This window comes from Salmo trutta, chromosome 29 (genome assembly GCF_901001165.1).
Source record: "Salmo trutta chromosome 29, fSalTru1.1, whole genome shotgun sequence".
Taxonomy (NCBI): domain Eukaryota; kingdom Metazoa; phylum Chordata; class Actinopteri; order Salmoniformes; family Salmonidae; genus Salmo; species Salmo trutta.
In genome coordinates this window covers 6,082,102-6,094,403 of record NC_042985.1, presented here as the reverse complement: position 1 = coordinate 6,094,403, position 12,302 = coordinate 6,082,102, and the positions used below count along the sequence as shown (strand labels likewise).

General features: G+C 45.9%; 1 protein-coding gene across 1 annotated transcript in view; it reads right to left on the bottom strand.

The window, feature by feature from the left end:
* The window catches only part of LOC115167443 (unconventional myosin-IXAa), a 103,495-nt gene that overhangs the window by 74,292 nt on the left and 16,901 nt on the right, over positions 1 to 12,302 (bottom strand). Inside the window, exon 2 of the mRNA XM_029721857.1 lies at positions 12,060 to 12,301. The gene's annotated coding sequence lies outside the window, so the exon portion shown is untranslated. The remainder of the gene's footprint in view (positions 1 to 12,059; position 12,302) is intronic.

The following is a 12,302-nucleotide window of genomic DNA, read 5'->3' as shown; positions in this document are numbered from 1 at the left end:
GACGTAGCTGGAATAAATGAATACACCCGTAGTATAAACCAGCCTTTAGTCATGAAACCTTTGGTTGTTTAGTACATGGCCTCACATGTGAATCCTTAAAGAGCTGGGTGGGGCTAAGGCTTTAGAGGGTGTGAACGATGCTGAATTGGTGTAGACAAAGAATTATTGAATGTCCAATACCAGAGCCAATGAGAACCATTTGCCATGTGAACATGATTGTGTTTACCACAATTCCTCTCACAATGTATCAGCTAGAAACATACACAAATGCTGCTTTGTCAGTCCAATATATGGTGTTATTTCTGTTGCTAAGGATAAAACTGTTCCTGCCCATAAAAACCTGCATTTGGGGAGAAAAAAAATGAAAACAGGAAATGGAACAGGGAAGCATATAGGTGGCACGCCATCGCCAGCTGGGTCCTAATACAATGCTGCACCCTTCTCTCCAATTTCCTGCCGGCCTACATTCAACCCCCCCACCCCCCACCCCCCTTGCCTGCATGCGTCCAACACACACACACCCCTGCTAACCAGATTGTGTAAGGCTGGGCACACACACACTGGGGGTATTAATGGTGCACTTCGCTGTGTGCGTGTGTGTGTGGTGTGTGGTGTGTGTGTGTGTGTGTGTGTGTCGGCCAGGTGGTGGAGCAGATGGACAGTGCACTGCTTAAAGGATAGGGGTTAATAGATTTAGGGTTGTTCTCCCTCCGTGGCTGACTAGCTGGCCATGCCGAACCATGTTCACCACATCAGGACAATCAACTAATGCTCTCCTCCAGGGAATCACCAGCCCTTAGCAATCACCACAACTGTCTGGGTGGGATCTAGAATCTCATCTCCAGTTTGGATTGGAGGCACAATCCTTTTATTCACAGCTGAGGTAGAGGGAGCTTGTGTCAGCCCAAGACTGAAGCTGATTACGGGGTGGAGTGCATAACGTTAGAGGATTGTATGTTTGCAGGGTGGGTGGTACTTCTTAAAGTACTGTGTATTGATTAGTAGAAGTACCGTACATGACAACTGTATATTCAATCAAATAAAACATAGTATCCAGGTTATAAACAGTGTAGAGTAGACCATACTCACTGATGATTACAACCAGCAATCTGTTTTTAAACTGCCAGTAAAACTACACAACTATAGGCCCAAGTCAACACATTCCTTCCAGCAGGAGCATTAGGCTATAGTAGTATACTCTAAAGAACAGTGGCCTAGACACTCGTAACCCCATAACACGTTACACCGTCAACACACTGATACAGTGTCAATATGAAATCAGTGAACACACCCTGTACGGCCAGGGACAGAATATCACATTGCTGTTGCCGCATTCTGAAACTATACTGCTCAAAAAAATAAAGGGAACACTTAAACAACACATCCTAGATCTGAATGAAAGAAATAATCTTATTAAATACTTTTTTGTTTACATAGTTGAATGTGCTGACAACAAAATCACACAAAAATAATCAATGGAAATCCAATTTATCATCAACCCATGGAGGTCTGGATTTGGAGTCACACTCAAAATTAAAGTGGAAAACCACACTACAGGCTGATCCAACTTTGATGTAATGTCCTTAAAACAAGTCAAAATGAGACTCAGTAGTGTGTGTGGCCTCCACGTGCCTGTATGACCTCCCTACAATGCCTGGGCATGCTCCTGATGAGGTGGCGGATGGTCTCCTGAGGGATCTCCTCCCAGACCTGGACTAAAGCATCCGCCAACTCCTGGACAGTCTGTGGTGCAACGTGACGTTGGTGGATGGAGCGAGACAATTGGATTCAGGTCTGGGGAACGGGCGGGCCAGTCCATAGCATCAATGCCTTCCTCTTGCAGGAACTGCTGACACACTCCAGGCACATGAGGTCTAGCACTGTCTTGCATTAGGAAGAACCCAGGGCCAACCGCACCAGCATATGGTCTCACAAGGGGTCTGAGGATCTCATCTCGGTACCTAATGGCAGTCAGGCTACCTCTGGCGAGCACATGGAGGGCTGTGCGGCCCCCCAAAGAAATGCCACCCCACACCATGACTGACCCACCGCCAAACCGGTCATGCTGGAGGATGTTGCAGGCAGCAGAACGTTCTCCACGGCGTCTCCAGACTCTGTCACGTCTGTCACATGTGCTCAGTGGCGAATTTGCCAATCTTGGTGTTCTCTGGCAAATGCCAAACGTCCTGCACGGTGTTGGGCTGTAAGCACAACCTCCACCTGTGGACGTTGGGCCCTCATACCACCCTCATGGAATCTGTTTCTGACCGTTTGAGCAGACACATGCACATTTGTGGCCTGCTGGAGGTCATTTTGCAGGGCTCTGGCAGTGCTTCTCCTGCTCCTCCTTGCACAAAGGCGGTGGTAGCGGTCCTGCTGCTGGGTTGTTGCCCTCCTACGGCCTCCTCCACGTCTCCTGATGTACTGGCCTGTCTCCTGGTAGCGCCTCCATGCTCTGGACACTACGCTGACAGACACAGCAAACCTTCTTGCCACAGCTCGCATTGATGTGCCATCCTGGATGAGCTGCACTACCTGAGCCACTTGTGTGGGTTGTAGACTCCGTCTCATGCTACCACTAGAGTGAAAGCACCGCCAGAATTCAAAAGTGACCAAAACATCAGCCAGGAAGCATAGGAACTGAGAAGTGGTCTGTGGTCCCCACCTGCAGAACCACTCCTTTATTGGGGGTGTCTTGCTAATTGCCTATAATATCCACCTGTTGTCTATTCCATTTGCACAACAGCATGTGAAATTTATTGTCAATCAGTGTTGCTTCCTAAGTGGACAGTTTGATTTCACAGAAGTGTGATTGACTTGGAGTTACATTGTGTTGTTTAAGTGTTCCCTTTATTTTTTTGAGCAGTGTATTATCCATTTGACTGGCAAACAAAAACTGAACAATCTTGCCATTTCCTGAAGCAAATGTCCTGAGACAGAGAGAAGAGAGAGAGGAGAGAAGAGATATAAAGATAGACAAGGCCCTGCAAAGACAGAGAGACAGAGAAAGACCCGAGAGACAGAGGGACATAGACAGAGAGAGAATGTCTAAGCCATGATGTAATGGTGCCTGAGGACAGTGAGCGCTGCTGTTTGTGGGGACTAATAGAGGTCCCGTGGTGGACCTTTTCTATTGGTGGGTTCAGTGTGACACAGCACACTGAACACACAGGGACAAAAACGTCCCGCAGTGTGTGTGTGTCACTTTCCAAGTTCCCTCTACATTTCAGCCAGTAAAGAAACTGACTCACTAACAGGGAAACAATGGGAAAGGGTCACCCACTCAGACGAGGGTAGAATGTATTAGTGCTGACTGATTAAATGGCTGTCGTTGTGAGAGAAGTAGAGGATGGAGTTGGGCCGGTTGAAGTTATTACGTCATGGTTTTGAGAAGCTGTGTGTCATCAACCGCAAACACACCGACAGCTGACCATGTCAGACAACGGCATTGTTAGATCTCCTGTACCACTTTATGAAGAATGTGTGTATGTATGCATTTACATGGCATAGCATATATGTTCTGGACCATGCATCACCTATAGTACTGCATTAGAACCTAATGGGCCGTGGAGAGCCAGACTCCTCCATAATATCTATACTGGTCATGTCCCTCTTCCTCTACAAGGGCTCCAGAGATGTGGGGAAAAAGCCACCAAACACTTAGCAAGTCAGAGAAAGGAAATTGCACTTTGGACACAAAACACATTACAACAGTACATTCATACAGCCATAAAGAAAAATGCAGAGAACATGGCTTGTGAAAAACAGGCATGAAACACAGAACAGAACAGTCGACTAAGCTCAAAGCTCAATGTGCTAAGTGCTTTGGTTTGTCATAACTGGCAAAAACTCTGAGCAGCCAATAGCAAGCCTTAAATTAAAGCTCCTTATGTTTGGCATTATGGATTCTGATAGAATACAGAGGGGAGAAGTCTTAAATCAGCCAAACGACTCAATTAAATTCCAAAATTAAGGGGGGGGGGGGTTCTATCACTGGCAGCCCTGGGCATTCAACCAGCGGAGGCAGAGAGGATCATGGGATATCTTGCTGAGTGAGAGGGGGTACAGTAAGCAGGGCAAGATCTGGTCACAAGAGCACAATAATGAGTCTGGTGTTTGGTGGGAAAAGACAGTTGAAGAGGAGTGACATAACACAGGACTGCTGTGTGTGTGTGTGTGTGTGTGCGCGCAAGGGGCCCCAAAACCTTTTCTCTTGTGACTCAGCGGCACCATTGTGACTCAGCGGCACTAGTTATGACCTTGTCAACAGGGATGCTACAATTCAGCATGAAGTCAATGACTTCACATTTACACTGTTAAGAGAGTGTTAGTGAAGCAGTGTTATCGAGCCAAGCATTGAGTCAAAGACTACTGGATTTGAGCATCTTTTTTAAGCCACTTCTACAAGAGGGAGGGCCCATCTTGTAGAGGGAGGGCCCATCTTGTAGAGGGAGGGCCCATCTTGTAGAGGGAGGGCCCATCTTGTAGAGGGAGGGCCCATCTTGTAGAGGGAGGGCCCATCTTGTAGAGGGAGGGCCCATCTTGTAGAGGGAGGGCCCATCTTGTAGAGGGAGGGCCCATCTTGTCTTGTAGGCCACTTCTGCAGGAGGGCCCATCTTGTAGGCCACTTCTGCAGGAGGGCCCGTCTTGTAGGCCTGGGACATTGCAAAGCAAAACTTTGCCAAAATACAATAGTGACTTAATTCAACCACTAGTTTCTAACCAATTGGTTGACTGCATAGTCATCAGGGGGATGTTTTCCCTTCTGTCTTGCTTGACCTGACGGGAAAGAAGATCTGCAGCTGCTGGCACCGCAGCCAATGATTCTGTTACAAGTCAGCTCAGAGCGGTAAAACTATTTGAATTGCAAATCAGCCGTGCAACCTCCTCTTCAGTCTCCAACTCCTACAGTCTAATCTCACCGGTAGTTAGACTTATTATGCAAATATTTATAAACAAAACATAAGCAACAGTGTGCCAACATGTAGAATGTTCCCTCAAAAGGTCGACATTTCAAATATTTATTTTCATACATTGTTCATTCCAGATCCAGAACAAAACACTGAGGTGGGACTTAGAAGTTAAAGTTCACAGCACAAATCCCAGTATAGGCTACAGCATTGCACTTAAACGCCTTCTCCCCAGAGTTTCAAGGACATAACGAACATTCAAATTCCCTCATCTTTTGACTTGAAGAGGAAAAGCAAGCATGGACGTATGCCCCAACTCCTGAAGCAAACTGAGGTGTCTCTCAACCCAACCAATATGCAGTACACATACCAGACATCTTCAATGTTATGAGAAGCTGGCATTAAGCCACTGAGTCCCTCAAAGTAAAAGAAGAAAAGTCTGGTTTTAAGACATCAGTCTAAGCAGTTATGTTGTTGCTAACTAAGTGTAGCTCTTTCAGGTCTTTAAACAGAGAGTTGGGGTACAACCATTCTTCCAGTACGTTGAGTGTGTCTCTGTAGTGAAGAGTAGAGTAGTGCTTCAGCTGGCTAGCAGATCTCAACAAGTGCAGCAGTGCACTCACACCTCCAGAAATTCCATACCGGGAAGGACTGAGTGTGCCACAAACGTTGAGTCACACTGACCATATGTGTGTTGCGTGTATGCGTTGTGACAGTCTCCCCCCACCTCTCTCTCACACAGCCCTTATTTTCGCCTCGTGACAAGGAAGTGTGTGTATGAGAAAGAGAGACGGAGAGATGGGAGAGATTACAGAACCTGCCCATAGTCTGTCAGCGGCCTGTCAAAACGCACAACAGCCCTATACAGTGGAAAGTAAGCATGTGCTCTCCTTCGCCCTCTCGTCTACTCTCTATTCTTTGTCCTTGCCGGTCTATATCCTCTCAGCTCGTCTTCAATCCAATCCTTTACTAGTTTTTTTCCCTTTGCCCTCTTCTCTTTCTTCCACTGAAATGAGAGCTCAAATCAAATCAAAGTTTGTCACGTGCGCTGAATACAACAGGTGTAGACCTTACAGTGAAACGCTTACTTACAGGCCCTAACCAACAGTGCAATTTTTAAGTAAAAAATAGGTATTAGGTGAACAATAGAAGTAAGGAAATAAAAAAACAACAGCAAAAAGACAGTGAATAATAACAGTAGCGAGGCTATATACAGGCACCGGTTAGTTGGGCTAATTCAGGTAGTATGTACAGTTGAATTCGGAAGTTTACATACACCTTAGCCAAATACATTTAAACTCCGTTTTTCACAATTCCTGACATTTAATTCTAGTAAAAATTCCCTGTCTTAGGTCAGTTAGAATCACCACTTTATTTTAAGAATGTGAAATGTCAGAATAATAGTAGATTAGTAGTTAATAATGTGATGAATTTCTTTCATCACATTCCCAGTGGGTCAGAAGTTTACATACACTCAATTAGTATTTGGTAGCATTGCCTTTAAATTGTTTAATTTGGGTCAAATGTTTCAGGTAGCCTTCCACAAGCTTCCCACAATAAGTTGGGGTAATTTTGGCCCATTCCTCCTGACAGAGCTGGTGTAACTGAGTCAGGTTTGTAGGCCTATTGGCTCGCAAACACTTTTTCAGTACGGCCCACAAATTTTCTATAGGATTGAGGTCAGGGCTTTGTGATGGCCACTCCAATACCTTGACTTTGTTGTCCTTAAGACATTTTGCCACAACTTTGGAAGTACGCTTGGGGTCATTGTCCATTTGGAAGACCCATTTGCGACCAAGCTTTAACTTCCTGACTGATGTCTGGAGATGTTGCTTCAATATATCCACATCATTTTCCTCCCTTACGATGCCATCTACTTTATGAAGTGCACCAGTCCCTCCTGCAGCAAAGCAGCAAGGAGGGTGCGTACTTTTCTCCAAAAAGTACGATCTTCGTCCCCATGTGCAGTTGCAAACCGTAGTCTGGCTTCTTTATGGCGGTTTTGGAGCAGTGGCTTCTTCCTTGCTGAGCGACCTTTCAGGTTATGTCGATATAGATACTTTTGTACCCGTTTCCTCCATCAACTTCAGAAGGTCCTTTGCTGTTGTTCTGGGATTGATTTGCACTTTTGGCACCTAAGTACGTTCATCTCAAGGAGACAGAATGTGTCTCCTTCCTGAGCGGTATGACGGCTGCGTGGTCCCATGGTGTTTATACTTGCGTACTATCGTTTGCACAGATGAACGTGGTACCTTCAGGCGTTTTGAAATTGCTCCCAAGGATGAACCAGACTTGTGGAGGTCTACAATTGTTTTTCTGAGGTCTTGGCTGATTTCTTTTGATTTTCCCATGATGTCAAGCAAAGAGGCAGTGAGTTTGAAGGTAGGCCTTAAAATACATCCACAGGTACACCTCCAATAGGCTAATTTACATAATTTGAGTCAATCAGAAGCTTCTAAAGCCATGACATAATTTTCTGGAATTTTCCAAGCTGTTTAAAGGCAAAGTCAACTTAGCGTATGTAAACTTGTGACCCACTGGAATTGTGATACCGTGAATTATAAGTGAAATAATCTGTCTGTAAACAATTGTTGGAAAAATGACCTGTGTCATGCACAAAGTAGATGTCCTAACCAACTTGCCAAAACCATAGTTTGTTAACAAGAAATTTGTGGAGTTTTAATGACTCCAACCTAAGTGTATGGAAACCGACTTCAACTGCACATGTAGGTATGGTTAAAGTGTCTATGCATATATGATAAACAGAGTAGCGTAAAAGAGGGGTTGGTGGGTGGTGGGACACAATGCAGATAGTCCAGGTAGCCAATGTGCGGGGGCACCGGTTAGTCGGGCTATTTGAGGTAGTATGTACATGAATGTATAGGTAAAGTGACTATGCATATATGATAAACAGAGTAGCAGCAGCATAAGAGGGGTTGGGACACACACACACACACACACACACACACACACACACACACACACACACACACACACACACACACACACACACACACACACACACACACACACACACACACACACACACGCACAGGGTAGCCATTTGATTTGATTACCTGTTCAGCCTTTTGGTCCTAGACTTGGTACTCTGGTACCGCTTGCCATGCAATAGCAGAGAGGACAATCTATGACTAGGGCCTTCCTCTGACACCGCCTGGTGTAGAGGTCCTGGATGGCAGGCAGGTTAGCCCCAGTGATGTACTGGGCCGTACGCACTACCCTCCATAGAGCCTTGCGGTCAGTGGCCGCGCAGTTGCCATACCAGGCAGTGATGCAACCAGTCAGGGTGCTCTCAACGTTGCAGCTGTAGAACCTTTTTAGGATCTGAGGACCATTGCCAAATGTTTTTAGTTTCCTGAGGGGGAATAGGCTTTGTCGTGCCCTCTTCACGACTGTCTTGGTGTGTTTGGACCATTCTAGTTTGTTGTTGATGTGGACACCAAGGAACTTGAAGCTCTCAACCTGCTCCACTACAGCCCAGTCGATGAGAATGGGGGCGTGCTCGGTCCTCCTTTTCCTGTAGTCCACAATTATCTCTTTAGTCTTGGTTACGTTGAGGGATAGGTTGTTATTCTGGCACCACCCGGCCAGGTCTCTGACCTCCTCCCTATAGGCTGTCTCGTCGTTGTCGGTGATCAGGCCTACCACTGTTGTGTCTGCAAACTTAATGATGTGTTGGAGTCGTACCTGGCCACGCAGTCGTGGGTGAACAGGGAGTACAGGAGGGGACTGAGCACGCACCCCTGAGGGGCTCCAGTGTCGAGGATCAGCGTGGCAGATGTGTTGCTACCTACCCTCACCACCTGGGGATGGCCCGTCAGGAAGTCCAGGATCCAGTTGCAGAGGGAGGTGTTTAGTCCCAGGATCCTTAGCTTAGTGATGAGCTTTGAGGGTACTATGGTGTTCAACGCTGTGCTGTAGTCAATGAATAGCATTCTCACATAGGTGTTCCTTTTGGCTAGCAGATCAGGTAGATGTTCTGTTTGCATAGCAAATAGTCCTCTGTGGTGGTAGGCACAGTGAGACCAGTAGTGGGTGCTTTTGTGGGATAATATCCCCACAACCAAGACATGAGGCTCCTGAATCTCCACACCACGTCTAATTCAAGCACTGTCTCTGCCTAGCTCCGTCTCTTGCTCCCTAGCTAAAAGTAGGCCAACCCTTTATATGTGGCCATTTTCACTCAACCTTGTGCTCCATACTTCAATCAATGTCACACAAACACAAGTCTTTCAATGTTTGTAACATAGTCTAAACGCATTGCCAGAACCATTACTGCAATTGAAGTTGAAATCGTCAAGTTTAAGCTGTAAAGTGTTTGACCTACAAGATGTACAGGATCAAAGTAAACTACGTGAACAGACAACTGCTAGTAGCTCATTAGTGAATCCAAGCAGATTTGAGTAAAGAGAGGGTCTCAAGGGGAGAACAGACGTCCTGCTAGTAGTACACTTCTGATGTGGTGCACTGGCAACTCTTCTAAAACAGCCTTAGTAAATCCAATAGCGTGCTCTAAAAACACAGCTCTCTGAGGTGAAACTCACGGCTAACCAATTAAATACGGGAAGAGAAACACGCAAAGACCTTGAGTCATTATTGCTTGTAGCTAAATGTTTTTTTGTTCCATGTCCTTGACCTTGTTTTAAGATGTGTATGTCATTGTTTACTGCCACATAATCCATTTTACAATGTTAAAGGTTGAAAATGTAGCATATTTGGTGGGCTAGAAAGATATTGCCTCTTCCAGTGAGAAGAGCCAAAGAGAGATGAAACAGTTACAGTAGCTCTACTTTGATGCAGTCTCTCTGATTCACTGCCAGGACCTTAACACAGGGTTTGTCATAAACTATTTGTGTACAGCGTATGAACTGTGAGCTGGAAGGAGACACCTGAGTCAGTAGGCCAGGGTCAGCGAGAGGAGAGGAAACATGGCTGACCCACGCCTTCAAAGCCAACAGAAACACTGCCACTGTGCCAAGTCACTTAAAGGGCCGCGCCGTCACTGGCTTCTCCTCTGAGTGGGAACAGAGATCCTTCAGCCTCCCCGACTTGGCCAAGAGGTTAACTCTTTGATGAAGGGGAAACAGGATGAGATGAGATTGTTGCCTGTATGTCACACCTTCACCTATGCCTACTTGAAGTTCCTTCCTCACTAAATGTTGGTGCTCTGTTTACAACTTCATAGATAAGATATCACAAATACCTTAGTAATTCAATCACAATGTCTAAAAGAGACATGCCTAGGCATTGAGAAATAAAGTCAAGCAGAGTTTGGGCTTACACAAAGTGCAATAACGCTAACCTGTTAACCTAGCAGGGTAGCATGCTAGCATGTGGCTAACCCAACTGACACATCCCTTCCAAACTTCACCGTTCTCACTGTAATTTACAGCCGACCAAAGGCTCCCTGGGCCTGTGTGCACAACACAGCACAGAGATAATAATGGGTATTCTAAATGAAATACAACTGCCATGCTAACTCCCTCCACGTCTGCTATAATAGGAACATGCTTGCCTTACGCTAAACGCTGACAGGTGTGTGGTGGTGGCACAACCGTGGATTTGCACTCGTACACAAATATGAAGTTGTCTCGCTGAGGAGGCCCGGAGGATCTTGTTTGGTGGGTCAGGGTGACAGTGCCATGTGCCACTGCTAAAATAAGAGCCGAGATTGGCCATGCTGGTGCTATTATTAGTACAGAGCCCAGTTAGCACAGTGTGTGGTCACAGAACAAGGAGTGCTCGCTCGCTAGACAAAGGGGGAAGATGTACTAGGAATGATCGGATGCTAGACTGTGCTGATCCTGTTCACAATTGCTCTAATGCCACATTCAAAGAAGAAAACAGAATTATGAGATTACAATAAAATATGTATATAAATAAACGGCCTATCGTTAAATGTAAAGGTGGAAAGAAATGGGAGAGCAATCCCACCACAGAGTCAAGCCTAAATGGCCTTTTTATAGCCTTGTAAAACTTGCAACTCTTCAAGAGAGACATCCAGGCCTGGCCAGTGACAAGCCAGGACAAACTGAGTCCGTAGCGGGAAGAGCATGTCACTACTTAGCCAAGAATTACTACACCCGTAGCCATGTGTATAGCCATGTTCATTGATTTCTTAATGTTGACTTTATAATGAAAGGACACCATTTCATTTCAGCAGTTAAATGTCAATGTAACCTAGTAGTGCACTGGTCAACAAAGATTCCAACTTTGAAGAATAAGGCAACTTAACCTAAATCAAAGATGGCCGCCATAATAGCGTTCTCTATTGAGCAAATCTTTGTAACTCGAGGTAGGTCGCAGGACTTCCATTTCTATCAACATGGCCAGCCTTCAATGGGCTATGCTGTCCCCTCTCTACATACAGTAAGGGGATGGTTCATAGGCCTTTCAGAAAATACTAGTCACTCTGGGCCCAACAATCCAACAGACTTTGTCATGCCAGTGAACTCAAAGGCAGGTTCCTGAAAGGAACTGCTATTAATACCACTGAAGGGGTTTACATGGAAAAGAGCGCTGGAGACAGGGAGAGTAAACAGGACCACCCCTGAGTGGTCGCAATGGTGAGGCCTACTTCCTTCATCCACTCCCAGGACAATGACCCCAGCATGGGCGAAGCAGGAAGCGTGGTTCAGGGGGCTTCTCCACAACAACAACACTGTGACGGCTCCCTTTACACTTTCTACTGATAGCAAAGCGTGAACCTCATTATGAACTTTTAAGTCTCCTGTTTGATGCTACAATGTTTCCAGTTTGAGGAACTTTAACTCTTTGGGGGTGAAATTGATGCCGTATGTCAACTTTTAACATCTAGCTACAAAATCGTAGCCAACAGGGGCTCTTAAATTCCCTGCCCTTTAAGTCAGAAAAGAGAAGATTACACAAAATACTATGACAAAAGAGGAAATAAAACATTGATGTCTGCCTCTGAACTACAACAGACAGGAACATGATCAAACAGGACATCCCAATCTGAGAGGGATTCTCACAGCAGACAGCCAACTGTGAGGAGACTGCCAGAGCTTCCTGTCAACAGACACTACCTAGAAAACAGTACGGATGGACAGACTGCCAAACAGGTCCGTGGGTCAGACAGCATGTGAGCTTTTTCTGGAGGACTCTCACCATTCCCACGCTCCTCTGACTGGCTGCAGACAGAGCACCGGCGTAGGATGTAGATAGGGCTACAGACACCTGTCAGGAACCTGGGAGAATAACACACAGAGATCTGGCCCTTTCCAAACCTCTCTGGCTGGTTCTCACTGTCGTCCAGTCGCTCTCTCCCACACCATCCGTCTCCCACTCAGTCTCTCACTCCGTTCCCCCTTCTATCTCCATCTCCCCCTCTGATTGTGTCTCTGTCACAGC